This window comes from Vicugna pacos, chromosome 18, assembly GCF_048564905.1.
Source record: "Vicugna pacos chromosome 18, VicPac4, whole genome shotgun sequence".
Lineage (NCBI taxonomy): Eukaryota > Metazoa > Chordata > Mammalia > Artiodactyla > Camelidae > Vicugna > Vicugna pacos.
In genome coordinates, this window is record NC_133004.1 from 3872078 (window position 1) to 3894497 (window position 22420).

Genomic DNA, 22420 nt, shown 5'->3' on the forward strand with positions numbered 1-22420 from the left:
AATGTGACATCCCCAACTAAATCAACACGGAGCAGAACTCTTCCTTTGGGGAAGATGATCTCCTGATTTTGGAACCACCAATTGTTCTAGAAGATAAGCCAGTTTCTCAGACCTCACACAAAGACTTGAATTGAGAAATGTGCTTTGTCAAGTGTCTTTCTGAAGATGTGAAGTCTGTCTTTGTATGGCAGGAATTCCCCATTCACAAAATTGTATGTGTTTGTGTCTGAGAGAGAGAAATGGAGACAGACAGAAAGATGGAGACAGAAGAGTGCCCCTTCAGAAGAGAGCTATTTAAGGTGAGTTTTTGTGCCTTTAAAAACATTTGGGGTTTTGGGGGGAACAAAGTATTTACACTTTCTCATTCTCCTAGTTGGAAATCTTGGCCCCATACTCAGTGTTAGCGGCCTTGAACGGGGGTTGGAACGGTGTGTTTCATCTGGTGCTGCCACTTCCACGCTCTGCCTTTAGCACGTTGCTTTGCCTGTCAGGGCTGCCACCCTTTTAACTGTAAGGTGAGCAGTCTGGAGTAGGTGATCCATCCCAGCTCTGCTGTTTTGCAAATTTCTGATTTCATATTCGGATGAGGCTGGGATACACCCAGAGCAGTATAAACCAGGCCCTACCTCCTGCCTATTGCTGGGGCATCCCTCAGGTCTGTGCCTTCTACTCAACCCTTTATTGAGCCCAGCTTTTGTCAGGAACCGAAGTACCTACCGAGATGGCAGGGGACGTCTCTCGTGGTCATGGTGGCCATCATTTCTATTGGTTGTGCTGAAACAGCTCTTCTGAGATCCCCCGGCCACCCTTGCTCAAACCTGAGGACAACACTGTCGTTTCTTTCCTAGGAGGAAGATCAATGCATGGTGTACATTATGACAATCTTGTGCCCAGGAATGCACGGGAAGTTCTCAGCTGAGTGAGGGGAGATGCCTCTGTGTCCCTGTGTCCCTGTATCTCTATCTGCTCACAGTGCCCTGCCACCGACTACTTAGCAAGAAAAGTGCTATTCACTATGATGTGTGTTTTGCAGACGTGTAGGTGATAGTCGTGTGACTCCTGTGTGGGCTTTGAGCTGGGATGTTGAAGAGCTTATAAATATCTCATCAACATGTATTTGAGGTGGCCTGGTGCCACACAGACTTGATTTATGAAGGCGTCAAGCCTGTACACTGGTTTGGAAACAACTTGGTTTTGATCAGTTCCACTGCATGCATGACTCGCTGCTAATCTCTGGGTGTTTTTTTTCCTTTTAGATTTGTTCACCCAGTGTCTTGCTTATGCTGAGAAATACTTTTATTTCACAAGAATATTCTCTGATTCTTTGTTTTCACACATCAAGTTTTTTAATTCCTTTAAAAATTGTTCTGTGTTTATAATGCCTCCTTATTTCTATCATCTCTAGGTTCCCAGTGGCCTGAGCCATTCATCAAATTTTATGTAGGAACCATTCCACCAAAAGAAATCCCCTCGTCATAATACCTTTTGAGGAAAATATTATTCTTTAAGACTCTAACACTAAATCGTAGAACAAGCATGGAACATTTCTTGTAGTTAATACATGTTCATGCAAAAAGAAACTTGATATTTTCATTGAAGAATGTTGATTTTAATAACTTTTACTAATGTGAATATTATTATTCGTAATTTAAGTAACAAAATAAAACCACAGTTATTTATTATTAAGATTGAAAACTATTTACACAGTCTCTCAATTAGAAGACTGAAGTATATTTAAAAGATGGAAAAATACCCATGATGACACCATCTTTTTTATTAACTAAATATCAAGAACTGTGCAGGGTTAAGATTTGACCACCTGCAAGCTGCCAAGTTAGCATGAGGTAGTTTGTGGATGCTGCCAGAAGACAGGACACTCCCCCAGGATCCGAGACAAAGAACTTCCTGCCAGCAGAGCAGGCAGCCTGTGGTTCATGTCCATGTTGGTTCCTGAGTTCCTTTCCTATTGCTGTTGTAACAAAGGACCACAGACTCAGTGGCTTAAAGTAACACACATCCATTTTCTCAGTGTTCTAGGGTGCAGAAGTGCGAAGTCAATGTCAGTGGGCTAAAACCAACGTGTGGCCAAGGCTCCGTTCCACACCGAGGCTCTTGGGAGGGATTCATCTTCCTACCTTTCCCAGCTTGCAGAGGTGCTCACACTCCTTGGCCCAGGGCCCTGTGTCACTGTGACTTCGGCTTTCACTTCACATCTCTGTCTCTGACCAATCTGCCTGTCTCCTCTAAGGACCTCCGTGATGACGTTTGCTTTCCCACAGTGATCTGCCATCCCAAGGTCCTTGACAGTCACACCTGCAGAGTCCCTTTTGCCATGCACAGTGACATATTCCCAGGTACTAGGTATCAGACCGTGGACATATTGGGGGCCATTATTCTACCAAGTTGTTCTTTTTGCCCCAATGGTTCTTGTCCATCCCACATGCAAAATGCATCCACCTCATCCCAACACCCTCCAGAGTCTCATTTACTACAACATCAATTCAAAGTCCAACATGAAGTCTAACTATTATCAGCTCAAAAGCCTAAATATTTTCATCCTCATCACCTAAATCAGGCGTGATTGAGACCCTGGGTGTGATCTTCTCTGCTCAAAATCCTGCAATGGCTTCTCATTTCACTCAGTGAAGAAGCTAGAGTCCTTATGGTGACCTTACAGCTTTCCTCCCCCTCCGCAAGCTGAGCTCATCTCCGGTTTTCTCCATGGCTCACTCCACTCCAGCCACACTGGCCTCCCTGCTGGCTCTTGGGGACATCAGACATGCACCCACAGGCCTGTTGCCCTGGCCGGTCTCTGTCAAAGTCATATGCTGAACCCCCAGGACTACAGAACATGACACCATTTGGTAATAGGGTTGTTGCAGTTGTAATTGGTTAAGAAGAGGTCATTAGGGTGGGCCCTAATCCAGTATGACTTGTGTCCTGATAAAAAGGGGCAATGTGGACACAGAGATACGTGTACATGGGAGATGACGTGATGAGATGTGGAGAGAAGACGGTCGTCTCCAAGCCAAGGAGAGAGGCCTGGACCAGCCTCTCCCTCCCAGCCCTCAGGATGAACCAGCCCTGCTGACACCCTGCCTGCAGACTCCCCGCCCCCAGGGCTGTGAGACAGTGAGCCTCTGTGGTTCCCGTCACCCAGTGTGCGGTGCTATGTTAGAGGTAGCTCAGCAACTAGCACCCCCTTCTGAAGGTCTTCAGTAAGGCCAGCTCTGGCCATCTCATTTTAAATTGGAAACTGCCTTCCCCTTGTCTCTGCCCCAGAAACTGCCTCTCCCTGATCATATTATTTCTATCACCTTCTAGAATACCATATATTTCACATGACTGTCACGACTGTAGTTTATATTCTGCTCTTCCTCACTCCTACAGGGACAAGGATCCTTATTTGTTCACTGACGGTCCTCAGGTGTCTTGGCCAGTACTCGTGGCACAGCATCAATACAAATTGGCCACATGCAGGGAGGGATGATTCCTTACATTCACAGAGGAGTGAACGAAGATTCCGGGGGACTGAGTGTTTCGCTCAGGCACAGAGCTGGTAAGTGTCAGGCCAAGGTGGGTTTCAGGTACCTATGAACCTGAGGGAGGCTTGAGTGATTACCTTTCCATTGATTAGTATTTCTCAGGTGTCTCTTTTTCTGGCTCTAACTTTTGACGTCTTTCTGTTATTTTTCTAAGCTTTCAACCAGTTTTAAGTTTCAATTATGCTTTGTCTCACGTAAATGAAATCTGTAAATTTTTTAACTCATTATTTGTTTCATCTAAATACATTGTGATTAGTGATAATGTCTTATTTCTGGCATCTTGTTTTGTGATTTCTATTTGCTTTGCTCTGCTTTTCTCCTGCCTGTTATATATCTTGCAGTCATGGTTAAGGGCAAGGCGTCTAGACACTGCCTATCTGGGATTGATTCCCTCACTTGCTAACCATGTAACCAGGAATATTTAATCACTTTGAAACTCAATTTCTTCATATACAAAAAGTGGTACTATACACCTCAAAGACTGTGAGCATTTAGTGATAAAATATATGAAGAACTTAGAATAGTGACCGGCCTATTTTGCATTCTTCATTTTGACTTCTGTATTTTCATTCTCTTTTAAACAATTACATTAGAGATTACTGTTGAATTTTAATGAACACCCTAGATATTGAAGATTAAAATGTTACTTAACTCATACATTGAATTTTATATACCTAATGATATCTGTATTTTGTTTCCATAAGTTCTGTATAGTTCTTAAAAAAAATTGATCTGTTTTCTTTTTCATGATGTCCTTATTGTTCACTATGTTATATAAGATTCATTTTATCTTTTTTAAAATTTTTTATTGATTTATAAACATTTTACAATGTTGTGTCTAATTCCAGTGTTCAGCACAATTTTTCAGTCATTCATGGACATATACACAATCATTGTCACTTTTTTTCTCTGTGATTTATCATAATATTTTGTGTATATTTCCCTGTGCTATACAGTGTAATCTTGTTTATCCATTCTACAATTTTAAAATCCCAGTCCATCCCTTCCCACCCTCCACCACCCTGGTAACCACAAGTCTGTATTCTCTTTCTGTGAGTCTATTTCTGTCCTGTATTTATGCTTTGTTTTTGTTTGTTTTTGTTTTTGTTTTTTAGATTCCACATATGAGCGATCTCATATGGTATTTTTATTTCTCTTTCTGGCTTACTTCACTTAGAATGACGTTCTTCAGGAGCATCCATGTTGCTGCAAATGGCATTATGTTGTCGGTTTTTATGGATGAAAAGAAATCCATTGTATAAATATACCACATCTTCTTTATCCAGTCACCTGTTGATGGACATTTAGGCTGTTTCCATGTTTTGGCTATTATGAATAGTGCTGCTATGAATTTTGGGGTGCAGGTGTCATCCTGAAGGAGATTTCCGTGTGGATACAAGCCCAGGGGTGGGATTCCTGGTTCATATGATAAGTCTATTCCTAGTCTTTTGAGGAATCTCCACACTGTTTTCCATAGTGGCTGCACCAAACTGCATTCCCACCAGCAGTGTAGGAGGATTTCCCTTTCTCCACAGCCTCTCCAGCATTTGTCATTTTTGGATTTTTGAATGACGGCCATTCTGACTGGTGTGAGGTGATACCTCATTGCAGTTTTGATTTGCATTTCTCTGATAATTAGTGATATTGAACATTTTTTCATGTGCTTTTTGATCATTTCTATGTCTTCCTTGGAGAATTGCTTGTTTAGGTCTTCTGCTCATTTTTGGATTGGGTTGTTTAATTTTTCTTATTGAGTCGTATGAGCTGCTTATATATTCTGGAGATCAAGCCTTTGTCGGTTTCACTTGCAAAAATTTTCTCCCATTCCGTAAGTATTCTTCTTGTTTTACTTCTGGTTTCCTTTGCTCTGCAGAAGCTTGTAAGTTTCATTAGGTCCCATTTGTTTATTCTTGCTTTTATTTCTTCTAGGAGAAAATTTTTGAAATGTATGTCAGATAATGTTTTGCCTATGTTTTCCTCTAGGAGGTTTATTGTATCTTGTCTTATGTTTAAGTTTTTAATCCATTTTGTGTTGATTTTTGTATATGGTGTAAGGGAGTGTTCTAGCTTCATTGTTTTACATGCTGCTGTCCAGTTTTCCCAACACCATTTGCTGAAGAGACTGTCTTTATTCCATTGTATATTCTTGCCTCCTTTGTTGAAGATGAGTTGACCAAAAGTAAGTGGGTTCATTTCTGGGCTTTCTATTCTGTTCCATTGGTCTATATGTCTGTTTTGGTACCAATACCATGCTGTCTTGATGACTATAGCTGTATAGTATTTCTGAAGCCTGGGAGAGTTATTCCTCCAGCCTCTTTCTTTCTCTTCAGTAATGCTTTGGCAATTCTAGGTCTTTGATGGTTCCATAATTTTTATTATGATTTGTTCTAGTTCTGTGAAATATGTCCTGGGTATTTGGATAGGGATTGCATTAAATCTGTAGATTGCCTTGGGCAGTGTGACCATTTTAAAAATATTGATTCTTTCAATCCAAGAGCATGAAATATCTTTCCATTTTTTAAAGTCTTCTTTAATTTCCTTCATCAATGGTTTATAGTTTTCTGTGTATAATATTTCACCTCCTTGGTTAGATTTATTCCCAGATATTTTATTACTTTGGGTGCTATTTTAAAGGGGATTGTTTCTTTACTTTCTTTTTCTGTTGATTTATCGTTAGTGTAAAGAAATGCAACTGATTTTTTAACGTTAATTTTGTAATCAGCTACTTTGCTGAATTCTTCAATCAGCTCTGGAAGCTTTTTGGTGTACCTTTTAGGGTTTTCTATATATAGTAACATGTCATCAGCATTTAATGACAGTTTTACCTCTTCTTTTCCAATTTGGATCCCTTTTATTTTTTCTCTTGCCTGACTGCTGTGGCTAGGACTTCCAGGACTATGTTGAATTGGAGTGGTGATAGTGGGCATCCTTGTCTTGTCCCAGATTTTAGTGGGAAGTTTTTGTGTTTTTCACCGCTGAGTACTATGCTGGCTGTAGGTTTGTCATATATAGCTTTTATTATGTTGAGATATGTTCCCTCTATACCCACTTTGGCGAGAGTTTTTATTATAAATGGATGTTGAATTTTATCAAATTCTTTTTCTGCATCGATTGAGATGATCATGTGTTTTCTGTCCTTTCTCTTGTTGATATGATGTATTACATTGATTGATTTCCGTATGTTCAACCAGGCTTGTGTCCTTGGGATGAACCCCACTTGGTCATGATGTATAATATTTTTTATGTGTTGTTGGGTTCTATTTGCTAAAGTTTTGGTGAGGATTTTGGCGTCTATGTTCATCAGTGATATTGGCCTATAATTCCCTTTTTTTGTAGTGCCTTTGCCTGGTTTTGGTATCAGGGTGATGGTGGCTTCATAGAATGAGTTTGGGAGTATTCCCTCCTTTTCAATTGTCTGGAAGAGTTTGAGAAAGACTGGTATGAGTTCTTCTTTGTATGTTTGGTAGAATTCCCCAGTGAAGCCATCCGGTCCTGGACTTTTATTTGTAGTGAGGTTTTTAATTGCTATAACTATTTCTTTCTAGTGATCGGATTGTTCAACTGTTCAGTTTCTTCTTGATTCAGTTTTGTTGGACAGTAGATTTCCAGAAACTTGTCCACCTCCTCTAGGTTATCCAGTTCGTTTCCACGTAGTTTTTCATAATATTCTCGTATGATATTCTGTATTTCTATTTTGTTTGTTGTAATTTCTGCATTTTCCTTTCTTATTTTGCTAATTTGTGCTCTCTCTTTTTTCTTCTTTGTGAGTTTGGCCAGAGGTTTGTCGATTTTATTTACTTTTTCAAAAAACCAGCTTTTGGTTTGGTTGATTTTTTCTATGGTCTTGTTAATCTCTATTGTATTTAATTCCTCTCTCATCTTAATTATTTCCTTCCTTCTGCTGCTTTTTGGGCTTTTTGTTCTTCTTTTTCTAATTGATTCAGTTGGTGGGTTAACTTCTTTATTTGAGATTGTTCTTCTTTTTTGAGGAAGGCCTGTATCGCTATAAACTTCCATCTTAGCACTACCTTTGCTGTGTCCCATAGGTTTTTAGTGGTTGTGCTTTCATTATCATTTGTTTCAAGGTATTTCTTAATTTCAGCTTTGATTTCCTCATTGATCCATTGTTTTTTTCAATAACATATTGTTCAATCTCCATGCTTTCCTTTTTTTCTCCTTTGTTTCACTGTTGTTGATTTCTAGTTTCATGGCATTGTGGTCAGTAAAGATGCTTGAGATAACTTCTATCTTCTTAAAATTGTTCAGGTTTCTTTTGTGCCCAAGTACATGGTCGATCCTGGAAAATGTTCCATGTGCGCTTGAAAAGAATTTATATCCTATTTTGGGGGTGTAATGCTCTGAAAATATCCACCAAATCTAGTTTTTCTATTGTAGTATTTAATTTCTCTGTTGCCTTGTTTATTTTCTGTCTGGAAGATCTGTCTAGTGATGTTAATGCAGTGTTAAAATCTCCAACTATGATTGTATCCCCATCAATATCCCCCTTTATCTCTGTTAGTAATTCTTGTATGTACTTCGGTGTTCCTATATTGGGTGAATATATATTAACGAGAGTAATATCTTCATCTTGTATCACTCCTTTAATCAATATAAAATGTCCTTCTTTATCTTTCTTGATGGCCTTTGTTTTAAAGTCTGTTTTGTCTGAAATCAGTATTGAAATACCTTCTATTTTGGCTTTTCCATGTGCATGGAATATCCTTTTCCATCCTTTCACTCTCAATCTATATGTTTCCTTCTCCCTAAAGTGGGTCTCTTTTATGCAGCATATTGAAGGTTCTTGCTTTATTATCCAGTCTGCCACTCTATGTCTTTTGACTGGAGCATTTAGTCCATTAACATTTACAGTAATTAATTATAGATGTGTGTTTATTGCCATTTTAAACTTATCTTTGCAGTTGAATTGGTATATCCTCTTTGTTCCTTTCTTCTTCCTTTTGTGGTTTCATAATTTTCCTTTGTATTATCATTGATTTTAGTTAATTTTTGTGACTCCCTTGTAAATTTTTGGCTTGTGGTTATCCTTTTTTTTAATCTATTAACCCATTACTATAACTGTTTGTATTAAACTGATAGTAACATGATCTCAAACCCATCCTATCGTTAAAACATTTAAAAAAGAAAGAAAAAATATTCTATATTTCCCTGCCTCCCTCTCCCACTCTCAGTGATTTGCATGTCTTCTTTTATAATTTCGTGTTTACTTTATTTGCAATTCATGAATTATCACCTTTCCAGTTGTGAGTTTCTCATTTCTGTAGCATTCTGCTTCTTTTCTATTTAGAATAGCCCTTTCAGTATTTCTTTTAGCATGGGTTTAGTGTTGGTAAACTCCTGCAGCTTATTTTTGTCTGTGAAACTCTTTATTTTTCCTTCTATCCTAAAGGATAGCCTTGCTGGATAAAGTATCCTAGGTTGCATCTTTTTTTTCATTCAGGGCTTTGAATATATCTTGCCACTCCCTTCTGGCCTGTAGTATTTGTGTGCAGAAATCAGCTGAGAGCCTTATGGGGGTTGCCTTGTAACTTAATCTTTGCTTTTCTCTTGCTGCCTTTAGAATCATTTCGTTATCCTTGACTATGGCCATCTTGATTATGATATGTCTTGGTGTGGGTATATTTGGGTTCTTCCTGTTTGGGACCCTCTGAGCTTCCTGTACTTGGATATCTGATTCCTTCTTTAAGTTTGGGAAGTTTTCAGTCATGATTTCTTCAAAAACCTTTTCAATCCCCTTTGATCCTTCTTCCCCTTCTGGGAACCCTATTATGCGAAGATTGGTACACTTTATATTATCCCATAAGTCCCTTATGCTATTTTCATTATTTTTTTATTTGCTTATCTTGTAGTTCTTCTGAATGGTTGCTTTCTATTGCCCTGTCTTCTAGATCACTAATTCATTCCTCTGCATTATCTACTCGGCTTTGCACAGCTATTAGGTCATTCCTCATCTCTGTCAATGAGTTTACCCATTCTACTTGGCTCTTCTTTATAGCTTCAATTTCATTTTTGACATATTTTATATCTCTAAGCACTATCTCTTTTAATTCCTTCAGCAATTTGCTCACTCCTTTTTTGAAATCTTGATCCAGTAGTCTATCGATATCTATTTCATTGATCTTTCTTTCAGGGGATTTCTCTTGTTCTTTTAATTGGGAAAGGTTTCTCTGCTTCCTCATCTTGCTCATACCTCTGTGGCACTGTGGTTTATGGAGTATCAGTTGTCTAATTTGGATCTTAAGTATTTTATCTATCTAATGCCCATTTAGGAATAGAACTTAGGAAAGAAAAGGAAAAAATAAGAGAGGGAGAACGAATTTTATAAGAAGGGAGAAAGAGGGTTTGAAACAGTGTATAATGAATAATAGATGCGCGAGTTGAAGCAGAGAATTAATCGGGTTGAGACGTCCTTTTAAAATCTTTAAAATATAAGGGGGGGAGATGAATAGATGTATTTGAAACCTGTGTCTAATCAATAACAGGACATCAAAACCCAAGAGAAATAGAAATGAATTAAGAAGTAAAAATTATGAGAGTAATAGAAAATAGAACAGGTAAAAACAGATTTTAAAAAAAAAGGGGGGTTGTCGGTGTTCTCCTGGAGTCTGTGTGCTTTTAATGTGAAGTCCTTCTGTCTTCGTCCTGTTTTGGAAGCTCAGCTTGTTTTCATAGGCCCTCCGTTGGCGCCCTCTTCTGTACTGCTCCCAGCACCTGTCGGCAAGCAGACCGCACCTCCTCCTAACACGGGGTCAGGTGCAGCTCTCCTCTGCTGTCAGCGGGCGGGCGGGTCACTGCCCCTCCGGATGGCGCAGTCAGATGTTGCAGACTGGCCAGGCAGGAGGGCCGGTCGTGCCCCCTCCCAGCACCTCGGTCAGGGGTTGTGTTCCTGCCCGACAGGCGGGGGGCCGCTCTCCCTCTACCTTCGCCACCGGTAGCTCAGCTGCTCTGTGCAGCTGCGCTCTCCGCCCTGATCGGCGCTCCGCACTTGTGCTCCGGGAAGACCGAGGGACAGCCTTGTCCCTGCTGAGGGCCAAAACCCAGCTCCTTCTTTGTCTTTGTGAAGCAAGTTCTCTGAGGGACCAGGATGGAAGGATCCTATCTGCCCCGGGATGTAGGCCCGTCTCAGTCTGGCCCTTGAGGCTGCTAAGCCCTTCGGTGCGGATGCAGGTTTCGGCCCCGCCCCCGCCTGGATGCTCAGCACCGGACGATATGGCGGCTCTGCCTGAGCCCCACCTCTCTTCCCCCAAAAAGTTTCCGTGGGTTTTCAGAGATGGGGGTATGCAACCTTCCCCCCAAGAGCACATCAACCTTGCTGTTTTATGCAGGGCCCAGGTTGTTCTGCCCTGTACACCCACAGCCACGGCGCTCAGCCACTTGCAGTCCCCTGGGGCTGCCTCCGTGCAGCCGCCCCCGTCCTCCGCCCGGCTTGTGCAACATGGCCCTGCCCGCCGCTGCCGGCCCACGTCTCAGGCTGGGCTTCGGGGGTACGCTCTGTGCCCGTTTAACATAGTTCTCTCAGACAAGGGCTGCTCTGTACAGATGCAAGCCCCGGAGGTTCCCCCTCCTCCCCGCTGGCCTCTTAGTTGGAGAGGGGAGACCAGCGAGCGAGCGTCAGTCCTCCTTTGCCGCTCCCATCCCGCGGGAACCCTCCCGCGGTGCTTTGCCTTTTGTTCTTTCTTTTTTCCTTTTCTCCTACCAGATTTTTGGCATCTTTATCTTTTGAAGACGGCGATGTTCTGTCGGAGTTTCGCAGGTGCTCATGTTGGCTGAGTGGGTCTGTAGATGTGGGTCTTGGTGTATTTATGGGAGAGGGTGACTTACGAGCGTCCTTCTACTCCTCCATCTTCTCCGTCTTTTCAGATCCTTTATTCACTTTTTAATTGAGTTCTCTTTTTATTGTGGATTTGTAGGAGGTTTTTTTTATTTGAAGATACAAATTCCTAAACAGATAAATGATTTGAAAAAATGTTCTCCTGTCTGTTGTTTTTTCACTTTCTGGATGGTATCCTTTGAAGCAAAGTTTTACATTTTGATGAATTCCAATTTATCACTCTTTTCTTTGTTCCTTGTGCTTTGGGGTAATAGTTAAAATCTGAGGTATTTTATTTAAACGTTTATATATAAAATAACTTAATTCTTAGGACCATTCAAGGAGACGGGTGCTGTTGTTGCCCCAGTCTATGGATAGGAGACTGAGATGCAGAAAATTTCACTGACATATCAGTGTCACAGCTACCCAGTGCTGTGGGAGTTCAGACCCTCATGTTTGTCCCCAGCATCTGTGATGTTCACCAACATGCTCCACTCCTTCCTGGATTCGTTAATGAAAAAGTCTTTCCTTTTTTGATTTCTTGTTAGTTTGTTTTCTCATTGGGGACCTCATCCCTTCATTTTCCTTGCAGAGATCAGTGTAGGTTTATTTTAGGTCTCATGTAGGCGGAAACATTTCTATCAGTTTACTTCTTTGTTACTCACTCTCGAGTGATGATTGATGCTAGTTGACCTAATCAATTCATGCTCAAGCCTTTCCTGCTCATCACACTCACTAAAAACAGAGCCATGACTTACAGAATGCTCAAAGAAGAATGTACCTGAGTGATTTTATTTTTCTAACAATCAAACCAATCAAATAAAAACCCCGGTGTTGACACAGATTATAAGCCCTCCAGAATAGGGTCACTGTCTTCCTTGTATTTCATTTGTTTTGTCACAGTGTCTGGATAATGCCTTGCTGTCCAGCAGTTTTGTGAGGATATGGTGCTCGTGAATCATTGTAAGGACAGAATTTTGACAACAGACTGTGTTGTTCATTTCACGAGGGAAAAGATCATATAGAAATACTGCTCAGATATATTTAAAAATTAAACTTGGAATTTTGAAAAGAGTTCAAGAAACCATACAAAGATCTTTTCCACTAATTTTAGGTCTATCTTAGACACATTATGGTTATATAGCAGAGTAACTTATCAACTAGATTTGACAAGAGGTGTGTATTATTGATTATTTGTTTTAGTTGAAATATTCTACCTGGGATAAAGTAATCAATGCCCATAAATGAACATATATGTTTGTATTTCTATGCAAAATGGGAGCAGACTTCATATGTTTCTATATAATATATATGACTGTGTGTTTTAATCTGTCTGTCTGTTTTTATAGTTTTTCAGCAATGTTGTAACTTTAGAATTCTTCTAAGATATGCACTCCCGATACTACTGCAGTTTGTACTGTGTATCCTGTCTTATGCATGGGATTCCACTGTCCCCTCAGTGAGGAATTTCCTCTCCTATTGAGTTAGTAGCAGATTTAAAGGAACTGTGATATCTAGGCCTTTGCTCTCCATGTGTTTGCTGTGGGCTGTCAATCACGATTTTCCCTTTGAGTTTTCATTGTTCAATTAGAATTTTTGAAAATAACTGTTAATATGTTTCACCGGTCTCCCTAGAAACTTGATGTATTTCTGCTATTCGGTTTTCAATTTATGAAAATTGTAAATGCACACTTGTTTTAAAGTAGTCCCTTTTCACTAGATATTTATTTATCTCTTTATAGTTAAAATAATTTTTTCCCATTGAATGAATCGGTGTGCATGATTTAAAAGATACCTTACTTTATATTTTTCTTATTCTTTCAGGTATATTCATTGTACACAATTTAGAAAATAAGGATAAACACAGTAATAACTTAAAAATGGCCTCTAATATCATCTGGAGGTACAGCTGTAGGGTTTGAAATTGAGAATTACAAGTCCTCTCACGTTGTTCTTCTTTTTCAAGTACGTTTTGGTTACTGAGACCCTCGAATTCCCATATGAATTGTAGCAGCAACTAGTCAGTTTCTGCAGAGGAGCCCGCTGGGATTGTGATGGAGACCACGTTGAATATACGGATCGCTCTTGGGAGCACTGCCATTCCAAGAGCACTTTCTTTTGATAGAGGAATGTGTGTGGAGTGTCTGTCCTGGTATTTAGGTCTTCTTTAATTTTGTTTCAACAATGCATAGAGTTTACAGAGTATTATTTTACTTTTTTTCTTTGCCTTTATACTGAGGACAAGTGTGCAAGGTACCGGGATCAGAAGTGTATTTGAGCCCCGCCACTTGCTGCCAACATGGACGCTGCACTCTTGCTTTGCCCTCTGTAAAATCTTGCATGAAATGAGACGTCGGTAATTCTCTCTTGAATGAATGATTATATGATTGTTGGATGATGCTTGAGAGTCCTTGTGATGATGTCATTTTCCCAGCCTTTCCCCTCTTTTTAACTATGCCGTTTCTCTTCCTTTCCTCCAGCCTGGTTTTCAGCCTGCCTGTGGCATTGAGTTTCCCTGTCTGTAAACTCATCCTTTCACTGGTTCATGATAATGTTAAATGGGGACTGCGAAAACTTTCTAGATGACAAGAAAGAGCAAATCGATTGCATGCTAGTATTTTTAGAGTGTGTTATTCTTTTATCGATTGAAATTAAATCAGGCTGACCCCCTGAGCCCTCCCGTGAGCTGTTTTCGCCTTCCTACATGTGATAGTGCTCTTGTTGCTGCATGTGCCCTACCCCCAGTCTTGGTTTTGGAGTAGAGTAAGTCACCATCAGTGGAGCCCTCTCTTTAAAAGTTGAAGAGAACATTTGCCCCTTCTCTCTCATTGGGGACTTGGATGAGATGAGGTACCAAATAAAGAATGGAGCCCCACCTCATTCTGACCCCTGCTCTTTCCGTTGCTTTCTCCAGTGGAAAAGAGCACAATTCAACAATATAAAGATTAATTGTGAGCTAATGAGATAGACAAGACAACCGAATATTTATTAAATATCCTTTCATGTCGGAAACAAATGGATTATACACACAAAAAGCACACAAAGCACGGTAGTAACTTGATTACAAATGTGGGTCCGAGTTCAAGTCCTGCTCTGGAGTGACCAGTCCTGTGAGATGGAGAACTGGTAGGTCAGCTTAGCCTCTCCTGGACTTGTTTTCTGTCCTGCAGGGATGGGGCTCCCAAGGCATCCCTCCCCCGTAAATGTGCTCAAGGGTGTAAATGACGTGCGTGGGGAGCCCCAGCACAGCTGCTCATTTCTCCTAAGAGCAGGATAGAATGGATTTGCGGAGATGGCTTTATGACCACACCGTGTAGACTCTCAGTGTTCCAAAGGGATGCTTTGTGGTTTGGAGATGGGATTCTCACTTCTGTAAATACCCAATGATTGTGTTATAGCGCTCATCTGATTTGAATCTATTCTTTAGAAAGTACATATTGTAGATAATATTTTCCAAGAATGCGTGCTTTTTTCTTTTATTATTTATAGTTCTACCCTCTCATCTCTTGGTGTGACTTTACATGGAATCCTGGAAACAGCCCTAAGCTACTTGCCTCTTCACACTTCTCTGTGGTGGTTTTCTTACCTGACTAGAAGAGGATTTTATATAGGAAATTTTCTTTGTTCCCCTTTTCTTGAAGTCTCTCTGTCTGTCTGCCCATCTCTCACCTGTTCATCTGTCCATTTCTCTACCCACTCATTCTTCTGACTTGTTCCAAGTAGCACTTCAGGCAGCTTAAAGAAGAACAGATGCCAAATAAACAGGTGAGAAAATGGGGCCAAGTTCAGACAGTGAGGTTAGGAGGCAAGCCTGTGTGAGGGTTGCAGGCGTGAGACACACGCCTCTGCCCTGTGCCTTATAAGATGGACATCAAGAGTGTGCACGAGGCTCCCAGCAGACACAGGGAAACAGGGTTTGTGGGAGATGCTCGCTGGCTGTGAAATAAATAAGTGGCTAAGGAGAAGCCCAACCTTTCCAGCTACTAAGGCTTAGGAGAATATTTTGATTGTCTTCCAGAATCAGAGTATTTCATCTTTTATTTGTCAGAGTTCTACATATAGTTGGTTACATTCTATACCTGGAAATTTCTCCCAAACTCCTTCCTACGTGAGTCCCATGGCTCGGGAATGGGGCGGGTTCTGCTCATTGACTGTGTTTGGACAGAAAACGAAAATGACAGCCTCCAAGGAGCCTGGGATTTGTCAGTTATGTTTTGTCAGTGCTGTAGATTTCAGAGAATGCTTTCACAGTTTCTCTCCATCTGAGGCAGCAGCGTGCTCTCTTAACAGCATTAGGAGCTCAGTGCCACGGGATGGTGGGGGCTGACTGCACTGCCGTCAAGACATCTAAGGTAGTCACTATAGGCGTGGTGCTTTTACATATGCATTTCATATTCTTTAATAGAAGGTTTCAACAGGAAGTTAATTAACTGAGTTAATTAACATTTAATAAATATGATGCTTTGTTGAAAAGACAGTTATAGGCAAAATATAAGCTGTAAAGATTTTAAGAACAGTTTCATTACTGAAATTTCATTAGGGAAGATTCACAGTTTATCTTATTTATGCCTCTCTTTTAAAGTAACAAAGAAACAAGACAGAAAAAGTAGAAGATGATTTCTGTTCTTCCTCTCGGCTTGCAGGTGCCCTCACCTCCAGTGGCATCCATCCAGACACCAGCACTGACACTGGCCGTGCTCAGAACTGCCTCAGCCCTGAAGACACAACTGACAAATAGAAGGGGGCCGCGTCCTGTTACAGCAGGTGATCTCAGTTTGTGGGTCGTTATGTAACTGCGCTGTGTTTATCAGGATCGCCCTTTCTACATTGCGTGACGTTGCTGCGGTGTCTCCTAGTTACTTGTTTCTGTATGTACTCGTGTATTTTCTCCAATGAGTGGTACTACACTTCTTAAAATGTTTTTTTAGATGAAAAATAGTGTATTTAATATAATAAGTCTGAGAAAAGGGACAAAATGGACTATCCTGGTCCCACAATTCAGAGATAATAATTAACACTTTAACATCTATTTTCTGTTCTTTTCGTCAGTGTGTATCAATTATCTCATAAAAACCAGCGAACACGCTGGGCCTCTTTACTGTGTGGAGACTTCCATTTTCCATTTGGCTTTTTATGTGTTTTTCTACAATATTCTAACTCCCCTGGCATGATTTTTAATGACCAGTATAGCATTCTGTCTTGTGGAGACATCGTCCATTTTACTTCGGACTTAAATTAACCTTTAAATTCCAAGTATACTTTACTGAAATACCAAAAAGAGAACTGTGGTGGTACCGATAGACCCCTATATTACTTCCCCTTATTTCCTGAGGGTAAAAGCTGTTGACAATGTGGTATATATATTTCATGAAATTTATGCCTATGACATATATATATATGTCATATATATATATATACACATACATACATATATATATATACACATACATACATAGATACATACATGAATCTGAGAAATCCATGTATATGTGTGTGCATATATGCTTTATTGAAAAATAAGGTCATACTATATGTTTTCTGCAGCTCGCTTTATTCACTCAGGTGTATATCATAGACATCCTCCCAATCCAGACTCACCCGGTCCTTTCAGATAGAGTGGAGGGGTCCCCTGATGTGCAGGTGTGGTCTCCTGTGCAAGGACACATTTGGTGGGAGATTGCTGTGGACAAGACCCAGGACCACGCTGAAACTCCGGCCCCCTGAGACACCACAGCTCGCTGTGATTTACTGCATAATTTTCTTGATGGTGGACACTTAAATTTTCTCCATTTTCCACTGTCAAAAAGATGTTTGACTGGCATGCTTCTTCTGCAAATATTCCTGTGATCTCATATGAGTATTCCTCTAGTTAAGGCTTCTGGAAATTTAGTCCCTGGATGTGACATTTACATTCATCACAGGCTCTTTTCAAGTGACTCTAGAAATTTCTTCTCCAGTGGGGAATGAAAAGATGTAGAATAACTTATGTAACCAATTCTATATCGCTGGATATGATTTCAGTTCATGTTTTCTTCCCACCATTGTAAACAGTGCTGTGAAAATATCCTGATGACTACATCTTTTTGAACTAAATTTTTCTAAATTAAACGATTCCTAGAAGTGGAGTTGAGTCTGTGTGTACACACGTTTTTCAGAGTTTACATATGCATTGACATGTCGTCCTCCAAACACGTCGCTCACAGTTTGTTCTCTCACAGATGGACACTAGCTAGAATATCTTTTAAAAATATTTGCCAATATGATGAGCAAAAGTGCTTTTTCATTGTTTTAGTTTGCATTTGATGACCAGTGAGGTATTCAGCGTTTTTCACTTATTAGCCATCTGACTTTTAAAAAGTGAATGATCCCTTATGTCCTTTGCACACATTTAAGTGAGGGAGCTTCTTGCTGCTTTGTGACAGCTCTTTGTATGTTATGAACAGTAACCCCTTGACTTTATCAACATGTATCACACAGCTTTTACTTGTCATTTCTTGCCTTTCATTTTGTTCAGTAGGTTTACTTTTGTTGTGGCCCAAAGTATAGTTAAGTTAGTAAATGTCTTCTTTTTGGGTTTATTTTTGGTATTATTCTTAGAAATACTTTCTTATAACGGTACAAATCTCTTCTGTAGGTTTTGTAACCTCTAATTTGGAGATGATAATAGTGCTTGTTACAGTGAAAGGAAGTTGAATTAATGTGAGCAAAGAGTTGTATTCGTTGTTATTAGTACTTTCTAATATTCACATCACTTTCTATAATTTTTCTTGTGGTCATTATGACTGGAATAGAATTTGTTCTTTCCAGGTGATTCTCTGCCCCAGGAGAATTATTGAATTCGTACTTTTCTCTTTGATTTGAAATCCCACGTGTACAAATACTTATGTACACTAGAGTCTATTTTTGAGCTCATGGTTTATTTCTGTCAACCTTACTTTCTTACTCCAGCGCCATATCTTACAAAATGTAAAAATTTATTTAATATCTGACAGTGTAATTTTTTTTCGATTCTTTTCTTCCATCCCAAATTTTCTTGGCTAGTATTATGACTTAATTATTCCTGAAGAATTCTAAAATACTTTGTTCAAGTTAAAAAAAAAACAGAAAAATGTTTTCATAGGATTTTTTAAAAAGTTTTGAATTATCTTTAGAAGAAATTTGATCTTTACAAAACTGCTTTCCTCCATGCAATATGCTGATGTCTCTACATTCACATCTCTTACTTTACCCCTAAGTACAGTCCTGTAGTTTCTCCATGTAGAACATGGGCATTATTTTTGAGTTTATTCCTGATAATTGTTTATGTTTTAGTTAATTTTCTAAGTGAGAGCTTTTTGCTATTATATTTTTTAAGCTGTAAAAACTGACACCTAGGAAGGCAGATTCGGTTTGTAAATACTCACTTTGTAACTTGTCATTTAAAATTGTAAGTATTAAATACTTGTTGCAGAATCCTTTCTTTTCTGTTTTTCAAAATTTGTATCCAAGATTATCTAAATGGTCACAGCTAAGTAGTATAGGTGGGGAGACAGAAGGAGAGAGGTATTGTGGCTCATGTGCAAATTGTGAGCAGTTTCATGGCTGCTTTTAGGCTTGAGAAGCCACATAAGAGCCCAGTTAAGACCAGGGATGGCTTTGTATGTACTTGAAAGCCAGCTTTCCTGCCTTTATGGTGAAGCCTGGTGGGCGTGGCAGGTAGATGAACAAGGTCCAATGGAGGTTATTGGCTGCACAGAGCACTGTGTCTGTGAGAACTGGAGACCATCGCCATGGCAAATGCTTGGTGTCAGGAACACTGCAGGGGAGCTGGGGAGCCTGTGTGTTAAGGATTTTCCAGCCCTGGGAGTGAGAAGAGCAGACTCTGCATTCAGATCTGAGTTTGAATTCATCCTCTCTTGTTTACTGGTCCTCTGACTTTTGTCAAGTTATATACACTCTTTCAACCCCTGTTTTCTTGTCTCTCAAAATAGGATAATTATGGCCTGCTGCTAGAGTGTTTGATCTGGGTAAATGATTTGTGTCTATAAGATGCCACGTACTGTCACAAGTTCAGTGAGAAATGGGCTATTGCCTCTTCTTCTGCAACTCAGTGCTCGACAAGTCATCGGAGGAAAGCCAGTCCCTAATTTGTGTGTGATATAAGTAGGAACAAAATTAATGTCTTGTCTTTCACTAGCAGTATTCTTACTCCTTTGCTTCATTTACTTCTTTTCTTCTTTCCTTACCCCTTTCCCCCTCCACCGAAAGAACCTGAGACTCTCTCAGAACAATAGATTCCAATTACTTTTAAGGTTGTCTCATTCTCATGAAATAACAGTAACATAAAAAAAACTGTACACATCCCAGAATTCATTGTATTTGATTTAGACACACACGCGTGCACACTCACACACACACACACACACACACACACAATCAGGCTACCTCCCACTTACTGAGGGGGAAGAACCACTTATTCTGAGTTTTCATTCACTGACCGTGAGAGCAAAGTGTCTTACGCAGACTTTCACCTGGCTTCGTGCATGGTGTTTTTAGTTGGATTTCTGCTTTGTGGCCATAGAATTATTCTCCTAATAGAAGAGAGGAAGTGGAGACATAGACATTCTCCTGAGATATTGGTGTCATCATATTTGAGTTGGGAAGGACTTAAGACAGCAGAGAGTCATAACTGTTTATGGGTGTGAATCCATGATAGTGTAACTTGGACAAGAACCTGGATCTTCTGCCATCGTGTCCACGCGGGTGAAGAGGTAACTTGTTGGGGGATGGCAGGGATCCTTCTTGCTTGATTTCCAGGGTCTTGCTAGTTTTCATTGCTCACCTGCCTTTACTTTAGGTCCATGTGGCCTCTCATGGGAAGGTCACTCTGTCCTGATAAATAGAGTTACTTATCAGAAAAAGCTCTGGACCCACTCGTATTTCCCAGTTTTTTCTGCTGACCTGCTGACACTTTTTATAAATGAGATATAAGAAACTACTTGATATAAAATCCTTTGTGTTATCGTTAGCCCTCGAGTTCCATAGGAATGGGGTCCTGTCCCAGGCTGTCTAAGACTAGATCTGAACAAAGATAGGGTGATAGGCTGTGCTGCTGGACCCTCCACAATCAAATGTGATTTCCACCTTAGTTTTTAGAATCAGGCAGATGAGCTCAAAACTTGCCTTTACCAGTTATTAGCTTAGTGAACTTGGGGAAGAAACTACTTTTGTGTGTACAATTTTCTTTGTCTGTAACTAAGCTCAGTATTTATTTTAAGGTTTTTGTTTTAGAATTGAATGAGCTAATTCCCTCATTTATACCTAAAATACTGATCGTGTGGTTCTATGATGGTGCCTTGGTTGTTGATTACTAAGGCACTCGGCGTTGAGAAAGGGGGTGGGTGACCACTGGATTCTAAAGCTTATATTCCAGGATATGCTTGTAAAAGCCTGGATGTGCAGTGGATTTTTAGTAAATATCCATTCCTTTCCTAATCTGCATTGATTGTGTATATATCTTTATAATAATATATGAACATTTTTTAATGCAATTTAAATCTTTCTGTAGTATTTAAAATATATAGCTGTAACAAAAATACGTGAAATTAAAGGATTTCACTTTTATTTTGTTTTCAATAAGCAAAACAAAATAAAATAGAAAAGAAAAAGTGTTTTGAAGGAGCAGAAATAACTTTATTTCTGTAGAATCAGTTCCCTATGATAGGTTTTTTGGTTGTGTTGTTAAACAGCATATAAAATTGATAGGTTGTGACATACTGGAAATGAGGAAACAGTGGAGACATACTGCCACCAATGCAGTCATTTTATTACCAAGTCCAAACTCGTTCCGCTTGCTGCATAACAGGCCAATAAATCAGGAGATGAAGTGTTGGAGCAAAGAAAAGTGACTTTATTTGAAAAGCTGGCAGACTCAGAGGATGGCATACTGATATCCTGGAGAACCCTCTTCCCCAAGTCACAATTCAGTCTCCTTTTATACTAAAAAGGCGTGGGGGTGTGGTTGGTTGTTGCAAACTTTTTGCTGTATGAATTGTTTTTCTTTGGAATCCTTTGTTCTTGCAGCCGTCCATGTAGGTCAAATCATGGTGCCTCTGTAAAACCTCCAAAAGAAATCAAAGTTTATTCTCTATTTTGCAACGTGCCATCTCTACATAAGTGCAGAAGAACTAACATCCTTAAAGATCAAAGCCCGGAGAATAGTCTGTCCTGGATATTTCAGTCTAAAGGCAACTTTCTTTTATAAAAGGTGCAGAGCTAGCAAGTCTGAGCCTAGAAAACAGGGCACAGGTTAAAAGCCAAAGGAACACATCTAATATGGAGTCAAACTTGTTCTTTTCTATTACAATTTTTTTCCATCTGATAAATAATTTTATTAATAAATATGGGCAATTTTTTTTTATTTTTGCTTCTTAATAACGGATAAGTGGTCCAAATACATTTTTGTGATCAGGAATGCTGTGCATGCCTTGGGGTCACAGCAAACTCTTATTGGGAGTGGTCGGCCCTTCAACATGCCTGATGCCCTGTGAGTGTTGGTGAGGGTCCCCCTAAACAGGGGCTGTCTTCAGGAACCAGCATATGGGCATTGACCTCTGGAGACCTCTTTTTCAGGTGCGGGAAAATTTTTCAGGTACTGTGATTGAAAAATTATTCCAGCTGGGAATAATTAGGGAATAAAGGAAGAGAAAAAGGGCTTGGAGTAGAGTAGAAGAGAAGGAGAGAAGATCATGGAGCCTGGGGGCTTGGCAGCAGGGCCTCCGGAGAGAGAGAAGCAGGGGTGTGGAGGGGCCCGGTTCCAGAACCATCTCCTGCACCTGTCCCCGTGCCCAAGACACGCAGCCTTTAATTACCCAGGACTCTCTCGTGTCTGAACGTCACCCTGGTCAGAACCTTGAGAATCGAAATTAAGGGGTGGTCAGCACTAACCTAGGGGGTCACAGAGGACTTTGGTCAAGTGCACAGTGCCTTTTCTGGTCATGTGTCTTCACTTGCCCTTTATCTTTGGATCTGAGGAACAGGAGCAAGGAACTCAGAGAGAGATCCAGGA

General features: G+C 40.1%; 1 long non-coding RNA gene across 9 annotated transcripts in view; it reads left to right on the forward strand.

The window, feature by feature from the left end:
- The first annotated feature begins 25 nt into the window (after positions 1-25).
- The window catches only part of LOC140686869 (uncharacterized), an 82041-nt gene continuing 59646 nt past the window's right edge, over positions 26-22420 (forward strand). For all 9 annotated transcript variants that reach the window (XR_012060839.1, XR_012060843.1, XR_012060845.1 and 6 more), the window contains exons 1-3: positions 26-299; positions 3391-3559; positions 16017-16137. This is a non-coding gene — a long non-coding RNA (uncharacterized lncRNA). The remainder of the gene's footprint in view (positions 300-3390; positions 3560-16016; positions 16138-22420) is intronic.